This window comes from Rhinoraja longicauda, chromosome 14 (assembly GCF_053455715.1).
Source record: "Rhinoraja longicauda isolate Sanriku21f chromosome 14, sRhiLon1.1, whole genome shotgun sequence".
Classification (NCBI taxonomy): domain Eukaryota; kingdom Metazoa; phylum Chordata; class Chondrichthyes; order Rajiformes; family Arhynchobatidae; genus Rhinoraja; species Rhinoraja longicauda.
In genome coordinates, this window is record NC_135966.1 from 52851015 (window position 1) to 52869618 (window position 18604).

At 51.5% G+C, this 18604-nt stretch overlaps 1 pseudogene; it reads left to right on the top strand.

The window, feature by feature from the left end:
- Positions 1–5011: 5011 nt before the first annotated feature.
- Positions 5012–12440, top strand: LOC144599791 (U6 snRNA-associated Sm-like protein LSm6 pseudogene; annotated as a pseudogene).
- The last annotated feature ends 6164 nt before the right edge of the window (positions 12441–18604 follow it).

Below are 18604 nucleotides of genomic sequence, written 5' to 3' on the forward strand. Positions count from 1 at the left end.
TCTTCCTTGAAGACTTCGCCGAACTGGCTAAATCGGGCGCCAAACGCGCACCTGACATCGCTGGCCAATCAGCGATGTCGTTCCCTGGACCAATCCCCACGGTCGCGTTCCCACGTGACCTCGCTGGCCAATCCGAGGGTTCGACGACCTGGACCATTCTCTATGGTCGCTACATGACCCCCCCCAGAACCCGAGGTGCGGAACCTAGCAGGGAGCCGGATTTCGCGACCATAACGAGTACGGAGAGGGACAGCCTGCACCACAGGAGCCGGAGGTTCCGGACTTGGTGGAACAGCCGGCACGGGAGGTTCTGGAGGAACTACCGGTACAGGGGGTCCTAGAGGAACTGCCGAAACGGGGGGTTCTAGGGGAACTGCCGAAACGGGGGGTCCTGGAGGAACTGTCGGAACGGGGGTTTGTGGACTGGGCGGAACTAACGGAGGTTGGCCTCTTCTAGGGGTTTGACCGACCAGGACTGGTTGATCCGGGTCCAAATGGGCAGGTTTGAGCCGGGACACCGAGACGAGTTCACTCTTGCCGCCCATGTCTAAGGTGAAAGTAGCCGTTCCCTTACGTAAAACCCGGAACGGCCCTTGATAGACTCTCTGCAACGGGGCGCGATGGGCATCTTTACGCAAAAAAACAAACTCACAGTCCTTCAGGGAAGACGGTTCATGTACCATAGGACACCCATGACGTGAAGTTGGTACTGGAGCCAGGGAGCCCACCCGTTCCCGGAGAGATGCTAACGCTGCTGGGACTGTAGGGAGCAGGGCTGAAGGGTCCGGAAACAGATCTCCGGGTACTCGAAGGGTCGAGCCATATACCAGCTCTGCGGACGACGCACCGAGATCTGGCTTAGGAGCAGTCCGGATGCCCAAAAGAACCCAAGGGAGTTGGTCTACCCAGTCAGGGCCTTCAAGCCTTGCACTGAGGGACGCCTTAAGTTGGCGGTGGAACCTTTCTACGAGTCCATTTGCCTGGGGGTGATATGCAGTTGTGGGTTGTAATTTGGACCCGTACAGTTCTGCCAGCGCGGCCCAGAGGGACGAAGTGAACTGTGGCCCTCTGTCAGTTGTAATAACTGCCGGGACCCCGAAACGAGCTACCCAATGAAGGGCCAAAGCCCTAGCACAAGACGCGGACGAAATATCAAACAATGGGAAAGCCTCTGGCCACCGGGTGAACCGATCCACCACCGTGAGGAGGTGGGTGTAGCCCCGGGAGGAAGGCAAAGGCCCGACCAAATCCACGTGGATGTGGAAAAAACGAAAAGCCGGGACTTCGAAATCCTGTACGGGGGGCTGGACGTGGCGCTGGACTTTAGCGGTCTGACAGGGCACGCAGGAACGTGCCCACCCCGCTACCTGTTTCCGCAGGCCATGCCAGACAAACCTCGCTGCCACCAAGGCAGAGGTGGAGCGGATGGACGGGTGCGCCAGCCCATGAATGGCATCGAAAACCCGGCGCTGAAGGGAGGGCGGTACTACCGGCCTGGGACGAGGAAGAGAAACATCGCACCAGACTTTCGTGCCCTCCGACCCACAAGCTACCTGGGCCAACTTCAATCCCGAAGTGGTGGACTGGTACGTCGAAACGGTATCCGCCAGGAGCTGTGCCTCCGCGAGCTCCTGGGGATCCACTTCGCAGTCCACCGCCGAAATAGGGGAAAAAGCAGGTCTAGACAGGGCGTCCGCAACGGCATTAAGCCTACCCGCGATATGACGGACATCTGTGGTAAGTTCGGAGATAGCAGTCAGGTGCCGCTGCTGGCGGGCCGACCATGGGTCAGACAATTTCAAAAAAGCAAATGTTAATGGCTTGTGGTCCGTAAAGGCCACAAATGGGCGGCCCTCGAGGAAATACCTGAAATGACGGACAGCTAAATAGAGAGCTAGAAGCTCCCGGTCAAATGCGCTATATTTCAGCTCGGCCGAATTTAGTTGCCGGCTGAAAAACGCTAAAGGCTGCCAACGGCCACCAACCTGCTGCTCCAGAACCCCACCCACCGCCACGTCAGAGGCGTCAACCGTCAGGGCCGTGGGGGCGGAGGGGCTCGGATGGACCAACATGGTGGCGTCTGCCAAGGCTGCCTTAGCTGCCGTAAAAGCCGACTCTGCGGCCGGGGACCACAACAACTCTACCGGATTCCCTGCAAGGCATTGGAAAAGCGGGCGCAGAACTCGCGCGGCTGCCGGAACGAATCTATGGTAGAAATTAACCATGCCTACGAACTCCTGCAGCCCTTTTACTGTGGTGGGCCTGGGAAAAGCCCGGATAGCCTCCACCTTCTCGGGTAAAGGGACGGCGCCGGCAGGAGTAATTCTGTGCCCTAGAAAATCGAGAGCGGGCAGGCCGAATTGACATTTGGAGGGTTGGATAATGAGCCCGTGGTCTTGGAGCCGCTGGAACACGGTCCGCAAATGGGCCTGGTGTTCCTGCACTGAGGGGCTGGCTACCAGGATGTCGACCAAATAAATAAACAAAAAGGGTAAACCCCGGCCCACGCGATCCATCAGTCGCTGGAAAGCCTGTGCCGCGTTCTTTAAACCGAAAGGCATACGCAACCATTCAAACAACCCGAACGGAGTAATAGTTGCAGTTTTTTGTATGTCCTCCGGTCGCACCGGAATCTGATGGTATCCTCGCACCAAATCGATTTTGGAAAACACCACCGCTCCTTCCAGGCCAGATGAAAAGTCCTGTAGGTGCGGTATGGGGTAGCGATCAGCCGTGGTGATAGCATTGAGACGCCGATAATCGCCACATGGCCTCCACCCCCCAGATGCCTTGGAGACCATGTGTAACGGCGAGGCCCACGGGCTGTCAGACTGACGGACAATTCCCATTTCCTCCATCTTCCGGAACTCCGCCCTTGCCACCACCAGTTTGTCTGGCGGTAGTCTCCTGGCCCGAGCGAAAACGGGAGGGCCTTCGGTGCGGATGTGATGGACCACACCGTGCTTAGCCGAAGGTGCGTCGAAACGTTGGACGAGCAGCTCTGGGAACTCTGCCAGAATCGCAGCATACGAGTCGGGGGCCGCGACGACGGCCTGGACAGTAGGGCTGGGCGAGGAGGCGATTGTCGGAGCGACGTGCTCATTTTCGGCATAGGGTCGGAGGTCGTTACCGCGGACATCAGGAACCAGTGAAAAAGCCCAGAGAAAATCTGCGCCCAGGATCGCTTGTTTGACGTCAGCTATGATGAATGGCCATTCGTACGTGCGGAGGCCTAACCCAAGGGACATCTTCCGTGTACCGAAAGTGCGGATTGGGCTGCCATTAACCGCGATGAGGGTGGGACCTGTCTTACCCGATCTGGTTTCGAGGTCGGTCGGCGGCACTATGCTGACGATGGCTCCCGTGTCGACCAAAAATTCTGTGTCCGTGAATCGATCATGGACATAGAGGCGCCGGTTCTGGCCAATCGTAACTGCCCCTATGTACGATCGGCCGAGGCATTTCCCGCGAAGGTACAAGGCAAACGACAGTTGCGGGATTCGTTACCCCATCGTAGGTGATAATAGCACCAGCCGCGCTTGTGCGGATCTTTTTGGCGGGCTTTCGGAGAATTGGCGGGAGACGTGGCGCCATCTTGCTGTTGCTGTGGCGTGGTCACCGATGTCGAGACTTTGTTGATCGAACCACTTGCCTTGTTTTTTGCCGCCATGAGCGCGTCCGCTTTCGCTGCATATGCTTCGGGGTCCTTAAAAGAACAATCCGTAAGCAGCAGTCGGACATCCTCGGGAAGTTTCTCGCGGAATGCCTGTTCAAACATCGGGCAATCCGTATGCTCACCGGCTAGCACCCTCATTTCGGCCATGAGGACGGAAGGCAGTTTGTCTCCAAGCTCCGGTAGGTGCAGAAGTTTTGCCGCACCACCATGCTTATTTAACCCGAAGGTTCGCAGTAATACCTTCTTCATGGTTTCATACTTGTCTTCCGCAGGTGAATTTACGATGAACCGCATCACGCGCTTGGTTGTGTCCGGCGATACAGCGCTGACGAGGTAGAAGTACTTCGTGGAATCGTCCGACACCTTCTTTATATGGAATTGGGCCTCGGCGTGGATAAACCAAGCTTGCAGTGCGTACGTCCAAAATAATGGAAGATGAACGCCTGCCGCGCTTGACTCCGGTGTGCCCTGCTCGGTCATCGTCAACGAGGCGTCGGGTTCCTGCTCAGTTGGTGATCGTCCAGATCACGTTCGGGGTCACCAATATGGCGAGTCCAAAACTTGTAAGTTGTAGACGAAGTTTATTGCAGCCGCAATACACGAATACAGAGATAAACAACAAGTTACAGGACAACCAATATAAACTTACTGTCTTCCTTGAAGACTTCGCCGAACTGGCTAAATCGGGCGCCAAACGCGCACCTGACATCGCTGGCCAATCAGCGATGTCGTTCCCTGGACCAATCCCCACGGTCGCGTTCCCACGTGACCTCGCTGGCCAATCCGAGGGTTCGACGACCTGGACCATTCTCTATGGTCGCTACAAAGCCATGATTCCAGCTAAGATAATGTCTGTTTAATGAAGACTGACTATGTAAGTACATGTAAGAGTAAGAGTACTATGAAAAGATGTGCTGTCTTATCTACTTTGGAGGATCCCAGGGTGACTCCCTCCCAGAGCTGCCGTACATGGCTGTGTACAAGTTGATGTTATCACGTTGTTGTTTATCTCATCGTCCTGTTCTTTCTGATGCTCTTCTCTGTCGATGCATTTGGCCTGTGATTGATCAGGATTTTGCTTGAGTCTGAAAAAAATGAACAGAAATGAAATGTTGATGGTTCAGGAAAAGATTCAGCCTGGTTGCATCACCTGTGAGATATAAAGCAAGTCACTATGGTACAGAACAACACAACCCTTCCTTTATCCACATTGATAACCTCAACTTTCCCAACCATTAAAGATGTTGCCAACAATAAGAAAATCCAATGTATGGAAACTCAACAAACTAATCAAGAGCAATTGATCTTTGAAATGACCTCAGGCATCCTACTAAAATGGTTCTGGTACTGGAGAGGGCCGAGAACTACAAGTTCTTGGATGTGCATGCCTCTGAAGAGATGTCCTGGGCCCAGCACATTGATGCACTCATAAGGAACATCTATCAACGCCTCCACTACCTTAGAAGATGGAGGAGGTTCAGTATGTTGACAAATAGTCTCTTGAACTTTGACAGATGTACGGTAGAGAACATATTGATTGGTTGCATCATGGCCTGGTTCAGCAACTCGGGAACAAAAGAGATATCAAAAAGTGGTGGACACTGCCCGGTCCATCACAGGTACTGACCTCCCAACCATAGGAGGGATCCATAGGAGGGATCCATAGGAGGGATCCATAGGAGGGATCCATAGGAGGGATCCATAGGAGGGATCCATAGGAGGGATCCATAGGAGGCACTGCCTCAAAAAGGCAGCCAGCATCATCAAAGGCCCACACCATCCTGGCCACACTCTCATTTCACTTTAGTTTAGTTTAGAGATACAGTGCAGAAACAAGCCCATTGAGTCCGCACCGACCAGCGATCCCCACACATTAGCACTATCCTACACACACTAGGGACAATTTACAATTATACCAATCCAATTAACCTACATACCTGTATGTCTTTAGAGTGTGGGAGGAAACCGAAGATCTCGGAGAAAACCCATGCGGTCACGGGGAGAACGTACAAACTCCGTACAGACAGCACCCGTAGTTAGGATGGAACCCGAGTCTCTGTCGCTGTAAGCACTGTAAGGCAGCAACTCTACCACTGCACCACTGTCCTGCCCTGAACTTCTGTCATTGAGAACAAGGTACAGGAGTCTGGAAATCACAACCTCCAGGTTCAGGAACAGCATCTTCCCAACAACCCACAGGCTCTTGAACACCATAAATGCCAATTAAATTATCAACTACAAACTCTCTTAGTTACACTTGGGACTTTTAGCTTTTTTTGGACTAATATTGGTTTTTTTCTGCATTTATTGATTATTTTTGTTTATTATGCTATCTATGAGTATTATGTAAGCTGATCTGCGATGTGGCTACAGGTAAGAATTTCATTGTTCTGCTTTTGGTATATTTGACAATTATACACTCTTGACTCTTGAGCAGTGCGTAACTACACACGACATGTTAGTAATGAAAGAAAATTCCCTTCACTGTACATATATTCATGAATTAGTGTAAAATGGGTGTTTGATGGCCAGTGTGGACTAAATGGACTGGAGGTCCAGTTTCCATGCCCTATCTGCCTCTCCACGACATGCAACGAGAATGAGAGTTCTTAGAGTTTAGTTTAGAGTTTGGAGACATAGCGTGGAAACAGGCCCGTGCTATGTTATTCCACTCCCGATATATTAGGGGCAATTTTAGAGAGGCCAATTAACCCACAAACCTGCAATGTCTTTGGGATGTGGGAGGAAACCAAAACACGCAGAGAAAATCCACATGGTCACAGGGAGATTGAACAAACTCCACACAGACTGCGCCCAAGCTCATGATCAGAACCAGGTCTCTGGCACTGTGAGGCAGCAGCTCTACCAGCTGTGCTATGGCTATCAAAGATCTAGTGCAGCCTAGATGGGCTGAAATGTCCTGTCAGTTACATTGGACATGTACATGGATAGGAAAGGTTTACAGGAGGAGGGGACATATGGGACAGGAGGAGGGGACATATGGGACTAGCTTCGATGGGACACCTTGGTTGGCATGGACAAGTTGGGCTGAGGGGCCTGTTTCTGTGCTGTATGACTGTGACTGCTGCAACATCTGTGAAGACCAGGCATGATGAGATTACTGTCATCAGGCAATCTTTTTTGTCTCTGTATCTCTCCAAATTACCACATCACACCTGTTCTCTGACTCCCAATTTACTGCTCAGAGGTCACCCTGGCACCCTGCCACACAACAGAGTCAGGGACACTTTCTTCCCAGCTATTATCAGGCAACTGAATCATCATACCATACCCTGAGAGCAGTGCTGAACTGCTATCTACCTCACTGGTAACCCTCGGACTATCCTTGATCGGACTTCACTGGCTTTACAATAGACAATAGACAATAGACAATAGGTGCAGGAGGAGGCCATTCGGCCCTTCGGGCCAGCACCACCATTCAATGTGATCATGGCTGATCATTGTCAATCAGTACCCCGTTCCTGCTTTCTCCCCATACCCCCTGACTCCGCTATCCTTAAGAGCTCTATCCAGCTCTCTCTTGAATGCATTCAGAGAATTGGCCTCCACTGCCTTTTGAGGCAGAGAATTCCACAGATTCACAACTCTCTGACTGAAAAAGTTTTTCCTCATCTCAGTTCTAAATGGCCTACCCCTTATTCTTTAACTGTGGTCCCTTGTTCTGGACTCCCCCAACATTGAGAACATGTTTCCTGCCTCTAACGTGTTCAACCCCTTAATAATCTTATACGTTTCGATAAGATCTCCTCTCATCCTTCTAAATTCCAGTGTATACAAGCCTAGTTGCTCCAGTCTTTCAACATATGATAGTCCCGCCATTCCGGGAATTAACCTATTAAACCTACGCTGCACGCCCTCAATAGCAAGAATATCCTTCCTCAAATTTGGAGACCAGAACTGCACACAGTACTCCAGGTGCGGTCTCACTAGGGCCCTGTACAACTGCAGAAGGACCTCTTTGCTCCTATACTCAACTCCTCTTGTTATGAAGGCCAACATTCCATTGACTTTCTTCACTGCCTGCTGTACCTGCTTGCTTCCTTTCAGTGACTGATGCACTAGGACACTCAGATCTCGTTGTACGTCCCCTGTTCCTAACTTGACATCATTCAGATAATACTCTGCCTTCCTAATCTTACCACCAAAGTGGATAACCTCACACTTATCCACATTAAACTGCATCTGCCATGCATCCGCCCACTCACACAACCTGTCCAAGTCACCCTGCAACCTCATAGCATCTTCCTCACAGTTCACACTACCACCCAGCTTTGTATCATCTGCAAATTTGCTAATGGTACTTTTAATCCCTTCATCCAAGTCATTAATGTATATTGTAAATAGTTGCGGTCCCAGCACCGAGCCTTGCGGTACCCCACTAGTTACTGCCTGCCATTCTTAAAGGGACCCATTTATCCCCACTCTTTGCTTTCTGTCTGTCAACTAATTTTCTATCCATGTCAGTACCCTACCTCCAATACCATGTGCTCTAATTTTGCCCACTAATCTCCTATGTGGAACCTTGTCAAAGGTTTTCTGAAAGTCAAGGTACACCACATCCACCGGTTCTCCCCTGTCAATTTTCCTGGTTACATCCTCAAAGAATTCCAGAAGATTAGTCAAGCATGATTTCCCCTTCGTAAATCCATGCTAACTCGGAACAATCCTGTTACTACTCTCCCTCCTTTCTTAAAAAGTGGGACAACATTAGCTACCCTCCAATCCACACGAACTGATCCTGAATCTATAGAACATTGTAAAATGATCACCAATGCGTCCACAATTTCTAGCGCCACCTCCTTAAGTACTCTGGGATGCAGACCATCAGGCCCTGGGGATTTATCAGCCTTCAGTCCCATCAGTCTACCCAACACCATTTCCTGCCTAATGTGGATTTCCTTCAGTTCCTCCGTCACCCTAGGATCTCTGGCCACTAGAACATCTGGGAGATTGCTTGTATCTTCCTTAGTGAAGACAGATCCAAAGTACCGGTTCAACTCGTCTGCCATTTCCTTGTTCCCCATAATAAATTCCCCCGCTTCTGTCTTCAAGGGACCCACATTTGCTTTGACTATTTTTTTCCTCTTTACATACCTAAAAAAGCTTTTACTATCCTCCTTTATATTATTGGCTAGTTTACCCTCGTACCTCATTTTTTCTCCCCGTATTGCCTTCTTAGTCATCTTCTGTTGCTCTTTAAAAGAGTCCTAATCTTCTGGCTTCCCACTCTTCTTTGCTTTGTTATACTTCTTCCCTTTTATTTTTATGCTGTCCTTGACTTCCCTTGTCAGCCACGGGTGCCTCTTAATCCCCTTGGAATCTTTTCTCCTCTTTGGGATAAATTGATCCTGCAACTTCTGCATTATTCCCAGGAATACCTGCCATTGCTGTTCCACAGTCTTCCCTGCTAGGGCCTCCTTCCAGTCAAATCTGGCCAGCTCCTGCCTCATGCCTCTGTAATCCCCTTTGCTATACTGTAATACTGACACTTGCAATTTTCCCTTGTCCCTCTCAATTTGTAGAGTAAAACTTATCATATTGTGATCACTGCATCCTAATGGCTCTTTTACCTCGAGTCCCCTTATCAGAGGTTCATTACACAACACTAAATCCAGAATTGCCTTCTCCTTAGTAGGCTTCAGTACAAGCTGTTCTAAGAATCCATCTCGGAGACTCTCCACAAACTCTCTTTCCTGGGGTCCATTACCAACCTGATTTTCCCAGTCTACCTGCATGTTGAAATCTCCCATGACCACCGTAGCATTACATTTGCGACATGCCAATTTTAGCTCCTGATTCAACTTGCACCCTATGTCGAGGCTACTGTTTGGGGGCCTGTAGATAACTCCCATTAGGGTCTTTTTACCCTTACAATTCCTCATCTCTATCCATACTGATTCAACATCTCCTGAGTAAATATCATTCCTCACCAACAGAGCGACCCCACCCCCTCTGCCCACCTGTCTGTCTTTTCTATATGTTGTGTACCCCTGAATATTCAGTTCCCAGCCCTGGTCCTCTTGTAGCCATGTCTCAGTGATTCCCACAACATCATACTTGCCAATGTCTAACTGAGCCTCAAGCTCATCCACTTTATTTCTTATACTTCGCGCATTTAAATACAACACTTTAATTTCTGTATTCACCTCCCCTCTCACACTGGTCACAATTGGCCCTTGACCTTACTCTCTTATCCCTTTTAGAACTTCCCTCCCCATTCATTCAAGTGTCCTTTGCAATTTCTCCTGTATTTGCTTCCCCTTTAACTCCATCTCCATCCCCCCACTACTTAGTTTAAAGCCACACTTGTAGCACTAGCAAACCTGCCTGCCAGAATGTTGGTCCCCCTGCTGTTAAGGTGTAACCCGTCCCTTTTGTACAGGTCACCCCTACCCCAGAAGAGATCGCAGTTGTCTAGAAGTCTAAATCCATGCTCCCTGCACCAGCCCCTCATTCATATCCCCGATCTCTCTATTCCTGCCCTCACCAGCACGAGGTACAGGCAGCAGTCCAGAGATAACCACCTTCGACGTCCTACTTCTCAGTCTTCTTCCTAACTCTCTAAACTCACGTTGCAGTATCTCCTTCCTCTTCCTCCCGACGTCGTTCGTGCCCACGTACACAACTACTTCCGGTTGATCGCCTTCCCTCGCTAGGACGTCTTGAACCCTGGCACCAGGGAGGCACCAGACCATCCTCGAGTCCCGCCTGTCGCCACAGAATCTACTGTCCGAAACCTCGGACAATGGAGTCACCCACTACTATGGCTCTTCCTGACTTCGGTCTCCCCGGTTGAGTTGCCTTGCCTGGGTTAAATCTGCCAACACGTCCACCGCTCGGACTGGAAGCGTCTTCTGCCCCAACAGCTCCCAAGAGGGTGTACCTGTTTGCAATAGGCACAGCCACCGGGGTCTCCTGTAGTCCACGTTCACTCCCCCTGAAACGGTCTCCCACCTTCGCTCGACCTGGACCCTTGGCGTGACAGCCTCACAGTACGTCCTGTCCAGGAAACTCTCGCATTCCCGGATGGCCCTGAGGTCTTCCAGCTGCCCTTCCAACTCCGCCACACGTCCATTCAGGAGCCGCACCTGGACACAGTTCTTGCAGGTGTAGCTCCCAGAAGCTCCAGCGGTGTCCCTATCTTCCCACATGAAACCTTGCATGAAAAGTTATTCCCCTCATCACGTATCTATACACTGCAGATGGATCGATTGTAATCATGTATTGTCTTTCTGCTGACTGGTTGGCACGCAACAAAAGCTTTTCATTGTACCCCGGTACACATGACAATAAACTAAACTGAACTTGGCACTGTACTCAGGGAGAGGTGTGGTCATGCAATTTCCATTGACATCCGGCGGCTTTTCTGCATTCTCGTGAGGGAGGGGACCTTGGATGGGACTTGTGTGCCCATGAAGTCTCTCCTCAATAACCTAGACCTATCATCTACACAAAATGATACCACTCAAGGTCACCAATATTTGAGAGTTCAAGTCAGGATGTTGCTAGGACTCGAGGGACTGAGTCAAGATAGTATCAGGCCTCGATAGGTCGAGCCAGGATATTACCACGATTATGTTAGGACTTTTCTTCCTTCGAGCACAGGAGGCTGAGGGGTGACCTTATAGAGGTAAACAAAATCATGACAAGCATAGATAAGATGAATGGTCAGTCTTTATCCCAGTCTAGCAAAGAACAGAACTAGAAAACAAAGGTTTAAGGTAAGATGGGAACAATTCAAAAGACCTAAGGGGCCATTTCTTCACATGGAATGAGCTGCCAGAGGAAGCTGTAGCAAAAGGTACAATGGTGATCGTTCAAAAAAGGTTTGGACAGGTACAGAGAAAGGAAATATTTAGAGGGATGTGGTCCAAACACAGGCAAATATGACTAGGTCAATAGTAAAACCTGGTTGAGAAGGGTTGGGCTAAAGGGGCCCTTTCTGTGCTGTGACTCTATGATATCCAGTCAACATGCAGATGGATGTGGATCATTTCTTCTCAGTGAAGACTGTTTCTGGGAGTCCACACTGCCAGCCGGACATTTCCAGTAGCTGGCACTCCCTAGTTCCCCGCCCGGCCCAATACACCATGAGACTAAATAAATGCAGCATTGAAGCACAGGGAGACTAGAGAGCAGGCGAGGAGATCAAATTGCCATGGGTCGCGGAAGATGCAATCTTGCTGGGTGCAGCGGTGTTGCAGAACAAGCTACGCAGATGCAGAGACCTCATTGCCTCTCTGCCGCATTCTGCAGAACTTTAGCAGTATAAGAAAGAGCCGCAGTAGATCGTTTGGAGCCTGAATAGGGTTGCTAAACCTCCTCACTTCCAAATACGCGACAAGGTGACATCACCGCCCCACCCTGCGCCCCACGTGACTTCACACAGCCAGCGGCCACGTGCTCCCGCTCCACCAATGGCGGCCGCCCAGGCCGGGAGGCGGGTTGCTACGCTACCTCGGCCGCCATCAGTGGACCGTGCACAGGCTGAAGGACGCAAAGTGAGCCCGCGAAAGCAAACGCCCAGCGATTTTCTAAAACAAATCATAGGGAGGCCAGTGGTGGTTAAACTGAACTCGGGAATGGATTACCGAGGTGTTTTAGCTTGTTTGGATGGATATATGAACACAGCACTGGAACAGACAGAAGAATATGTAAACGTCAGCGTAAGAACAAATATGGAGATGCATTTATTTGAGGCAACAACGTGTTGTACATCAGCACACAGAAGAGAAGACTATAGATGATGTTCTAGACCGAAGATTGATTTTTGGTTTGAAAGGCATAATTTTTTTAATGTAACAAAACTTATTTTTAACTCTTTTGAAAATTTAGTTTTCTACACTGTAGAACTAACTGGTGGTTTCTCGATAAAGAATGATTTAATCCCTATCTTTGGTTTACCAGATAATGGCTGTGATGTATGCGTTAAACGTGATGTCATATTCTGACTGGTACTGGTCTATTTTGGAAGTATTGTATTGTAGTGACCATAGAGATTGGTCCTGGGTGTTGAACCCTCAGATTGGCCAGCAAGGTCACGTGTGGGTGCAACCGTAGGGATTGGTCCAGGGACTGAGACCGCTGATTGGACAGCGTCGTCACGTGTAGTTTTGGCGCCCAAAAAACACCAGTTGGGAGACTTCTTCGAAGTGAACAGTTAGAATTAATGGTTGTCTGTAATCTCGTTAAGTAAACTTTGTGATCGAATATTGCTGTCGCAATAAACTTCTTCAACAAAGAACGAGCCTCCAGACTCGCCATATTGGTGACCCCGACGTGATCCAGCCGATCATCTATCATGAGTGAACAAGACGCCTCGTCTTTGGCTCCTACACCGCAGCTAAGCGCGGTCAGCGTTCACCTTCCGTCGTTTTGGGCACATCAACCACAATCTTGGTTTGTCCACGCCGAAGCCCAGTTTCACTTAAGAAACATCTCCGCGGACGCGACAAAGTACTACCACCTCGTCAGCGCTCTACCGCCGGAGACGACCGCGCGGGTGATGCGGTTCATCGTCAACCCTCCCGCAGAAGACAAGTACGAGGCAATGAAGGTACTGTTGTTACGAATCTTCGGATTCAGTAGGCATGACCGAGCTAAGAGGCTTATGCACCTACCAGATCTCGGAGATCGGCTGCCGTTCGTTCTCATGGCTGAAATGTTAGCGCTAGTAGGTGAACACACGGATTGCCTCATGTTCAAGCAGGTATTCCGAGAGAAGCTTCCCGAAGATGTCAAACTCATGCTCACGGATTGTTCTTTTAAGGACCCCGTGGCATATGCAGAAAAAGCTGACGCACTCATGGCGTCCAAATCAAAAAGAAGCAGTTCGATCAACAAGGTCTCGGCATCAGCGGCCGCGCCACAGCGGCATCAAGATGGCGCCTCGTCTCCCGCCATTTCTCCAAAAGCCCGCCAAAAGGACCCGCACAAGCGCGGCTGGTGCTATTACCATCTACGATGGGGTGGAGAATCCCGCAACTGCCGCTCACCTTGTACCTTCTCGGGAAATGCCTCGGCCGATCGTACATAGAGGCGGTTGCGATTGGCCAGAACCGACGTCTCTACGTCCGAGATCGATTCACGGACACAGAATTTTTGGTTGACACGGGAGCCATAGTCAGTATCGTACTGCCGACCGACCGGGAGACCAGATCGGGTAAGACAGGTCCTACCCTCATCGCGGTTAACGGGAGCCCCATTGTAAGATTTGAGAAGTTTTCCCTCATTCTGAAAGCAACACAAAACCAAAGAGCTGCAGTTTGGACATTTTAAACGGGAGACTGGGGCTGATAGCGGAGAAAGGCTGCGGTCGGTTTTTTCCAAGGGACCAGCCACAAATGCAAAAACCTTACAGCCCAGTCTCTAGGTTTCTGCAAAGCCACGGCCAGAACAATGGATGAGTATTGGCCATGCAGAAGCTTGCGAAACCAGGTCGAAGTCCAGACACTGGGGCACTGACATCAGCATACTCACAATGCCCCAAGCCGACCTACACAGTTAATCTCATTAAGGGGGCACAATAGCCCATAGAAAACTACCTGGTAGGTGATGGGAAACCAGTTAAACCCATCACCTCGCAACGAAATACCAATTAACACCGTCTGGCCATCCCCGGTACCCCCGGACATAAGCGCAGATCAGAGAGAAAACTCATACATATCTTTTTAAACAAAGAGATTCCAAGATCTGGCGGGAGATAGGACGGGTCAGAATAGTATAACTGGCCACGACTTTTGGGTTTTAAACTCAAGAAGAAAACCTGCAAGGAACGCAAGCAGGCAAGAAAACGGATGCAAGGAAGCAAGTCAAACGGATGCAGGAGGAAGAAAAGACAGGCAAGAAGAACGGATGCAAGAGAGAGGAACAGGCATGCAACTCGAGAAGAAATACTGCAGCACGAACAGCCAGTAACCCCAGTAATAGCCCCATGGTGAGCATGTACCCCAAATCTGCATATCCTGGACATACTTTAGTGTAGAGGGGAGGGTGGTTTGAATAAACGTGGGTGTGTTAAAGGAATATGTGTTGGTCAATTTTGCGATGTGTCGTACGTTCCCCATCTTACAGTCGTGTATATGTCTTGTAGACCTGTGTGTTTTAGAATTCGGAGTAAAAGGTATTCATGTATTCGATATGTGTCTTATGGATATGTCTTATAGAACTGTATAAGTATTCATGTACAATAGTCCCAAGTGCTAAATAAAAGCCTTTTTCATTTAAACCCTGGTTTTCAAATCTGGTCTGGTGGAATTTTCTGCACTATAAACACTCCTGCATCTAAGTCCAGTGTCTAGAACCGTAAGGGGTGAGTGGGTCGAACCACTCACGGGGAACCAGTGTGCGCGGCCTGGTCAAGGGATCAGAGCAAGGCACGGGGACCTTAGGTCGGGCGAAAGCTCGGCGCAGAAACCCCTTACACCATCCGCACGTATCGTACGCAGACAATGTCCCTGGCTTTAGGCATCCGCACGTACGAATGGCCATTCATTATCGCAGACGTCAGCCAGGCGATCCTAGGCGCAGATTTCCTCTGCGCCTTTTCACTAGTCCCCGATGTCCGCGGTAACGACCTCCGACCCTCCACCAGCAGCGATGAGCCCGCCGCTCCGCCGGCCGCCACCCCGCCCAGCCCGACTGTCCAGGCCATCGTTGCGGCCCCCGACCCGTACGCTGAGGTCCTGGCGGAGTTTCCAGAGCTGCTCATCCAACGGTTCGACGCCTCTTCGGCCAGGCACGGCGTGTTCCACCACATCCGCACCGAGGGCCCCCCCGTTTTCGCTCGGGCCAGGAGGTTACCGCCCAACAAGCTGGTGGTGGTGCGGGCAGAATTCAGGAAGATGGAAGAAATGGGCATTGTCCATCAGTCCGACAGCCCGTGGGCCTCACCGTTGCATATGGTCTCCAAAGCATCTGGGGGGTGGAGACCATGCGGCGATTACCGCCGCCTCAATGCCGTCACCACGGCCGACCGCTACCCCATACCGCACCTCCAGGACTTCTCGTCTGGGCTGGTAGGTGCCGTGGTGTTCTCCAAGATCGATTTGGTGCGGGGCTACCACCAGATCCCTGTGCGTCTGGAAGACATACCAAAGATTGCCACGATTACTCCGTTCGGGTTGTTCGAATGGTTGCGCATGCCTTTCGGTTTAAAGAACGCGGCACAGTCCTTCCAGCGACTCATGGACCATGTTGGTCGAGATTTGCCTTTTGTGTTCATTTATTTAGATGATATCCTGGTCGCCAGCCCCTCGGAGCAGGAACACCTGGTCCACTTGCGGTCTGTATTCCAGCGGCTCCAAGACCACGGGCTCATTATCCAACCCTCCAAGTGTCAATTTGGCCTCCCTTCTCTCGATTTCTTAGGGCACAGAATCACCCCTGCCGGCGCCACCCCTTTGCCCGAGAAGGTGGAGGCTATCCGGGCATTCCCGCGGCCCACCACAGTGAAGGGTCTGCAAGAGTTCGTGGGCATGGTGAACTTCTACCATAGGTTCGTCCCGGCAGCAGCGCAGGTCATGCGCCCGCTCTTCCAGTGCCTCGCGGGTAAACCTGTCGAGTTGGTGTGGTCCTCGGCCACGGAGTCGGCCTTTGCAGCAGCTAAGGCGGCTTTGGCAGACGCCACCATGCTTGCCCACCCAAGCGCCTCCGCCCCCACGGCCCTGACGGTTGATGCGTCTGACGTGGCGGTGGGAGGGGTTTTGGAACAGCAGGTCGGTGGCCTTTGGCAGCCCTTGGCGTTTTTCAGCCGGCAACTTAGTTCGGCTGAGCTGAAATATAGCGCCTTTGACCGAGAGCTTCTGGCTCTCTACTTAGCTGTCTGTCACTTTAGGTATTTCCTAGAAGGCCGCCCGTTTGTGGCCTTTACGGACCATAAACCGTTGACTTTTGCTTTTTCCAAATTGTCCGACCCATGGTCGGCCCGCCAGCAGCGGCACCTGACTGCCATCTCTGAGTTTACCACCGATGTCCGTCATGTCGCGGGTAAGCTTAATGCTGTTGCTGACACCCTGTCTTGGCCTGCTGTTTCCCCCATTTCAGCGGTGGACTGCGAGGTGGATCCCCAGGAGCTTGCGGAGGCACAGCTCCTGGCGGACACCGCCTCGGCATACCAGTCCACCCCTTCAGGGTTGAAGTTGGCTCAGGTGGCCTGCGGGCCGGCGGGCACAAAAGTCTGGTGTGATGTTTCCCTCCCCCGTTCCAGGCCGGTGGTGCCACCCTCCCTTCAGCGCCGGGTGTTTGATGCCATTCATGGGCTGGCACACTCGTCCATCCACTCCACCTCTGCCTTAGTAGCCGCTCGGTTTGTGTGGCATGGCCTGCGAAAGCAGGTAGTGGCCTTGGCCCGTTCCTGCGTTCCCTGCCAGACCGCTAAAGTCCAACGCCATGTGCAGCCCCCGGTACAAGAGTTTGCGGTCTCAGCGGTCCGTTTTTTCCATATTCATGTAGATTTAGTCGGACCTTTGTCTTCCTCCCGGGGCTACACCCATCTGCTCACGGCGGTGGATAGGTTCACCCGGTGGCCGGAAGCTTTCCCATTGTCAGATACCTCCGCTGCCTCTTGTGCCAGGGTCCTGGCCCTCCATTGGTTGGCCCGTTTCGGAGTTCCGTCCGTTATTACCACCGACAGAGGGCCACAGTTCACCTCTACCCTCTGGGCCACGCTAGCAGAGCTGTACGGCTCCCGGTTGCAACACACCATGGCGTACCATCTAATGGGCTAGTGGAGAGGTTCCACCGACAACTCAAGGCGGCCCTCAGTGCGCGGCTGGAGGGCCCGGACTGGGTAGACCAACTTCCCTGGGTCCTTTTGGGCATCCGGACCGCTCCTAAGCAGGATCTCGGTGCTTCGTCCGTGGAGCTAGTATATGGCTCGCCACTTCGAGTACCCGGAGATTTGCTGCCGGAGTCCTCTGGCCAGCTGCCCTCAGTTCCGTCGGTTTTAGCATCACTCCGGGCACGCGTGAGTTCCCATGCCCCGGTTCCTACTTCGCGTCATGGGTGTCTCAAGGTGCATGAACCGCCTGCCTTGAAGGACTGTGAGTTTGTGTTTCTGCGTAGGGATGCCCATCGTTCCTCGTTGCAGAAAGTCTATGAAGGGCCGTTCCGGGTTTTGCGTAAAGGGACGATCACCTTCACCTTAGACGTGGGCGGCAGGAGTGAGCTCGTCTCGGTGTCCAGGCTTAAACCTGCGCACTTGGATCCGGACAGCCCTGTCCTGGTCGGCCAACCGCCTCGGCGAGGTCGTCTTCCTGCAGTTCCACCCGGTCCCAGACCCCCTGCTCCTGTGGTTCCGGCTGCCCCTCTCCTTACTCGTTCTGGTCGCAAAATCCGGCTCCCTGCTAGGTTCCGTACCTCGGGTTCTGGGGGGGGGGGTCATGTAGCGACCATGGAGATTGTTCCTGGGTGTCGAACCCTCAGATTGGCCAGCAAGGTCACGTGTGGGTGCGACCGTAGGGATTGGTCCAGGGAGTGCGACCGCTGATTGGACAGCGTCGTCACGTGTAGTTTTGGCGCCCAAAACCAGTCAGTTAGGAGACTTCTTCGAAGTGAACAGTTAGAATTAATGGTTGTCTGTAATCTCGTTAAGTAAACTTTGTGATCGAATATTGCTGTCGCAATAAACTTCTTCAACAAAGAACGAGCCTCCAGACTCGCCATAGTATACAATTAAAGGAATATTCAACAGAAACCGTATTTCACTCGCCTGGCCGGGTGGCAGCGTTGGGCTGCGTTGATATTGCTTTACTGTTTAATTAAAATGGCTTTCTTGTGGTATATTTAGATTTACACCCGCTCTGTTGAGCAGATCCACTTGTTCACCTGAGCTGGCTTGTTAGTGTCTAATGCTACCCTGTGCACTTTCTCTCCTATTTAGCTTGATGTAAGGTCGATTGAGTCAGC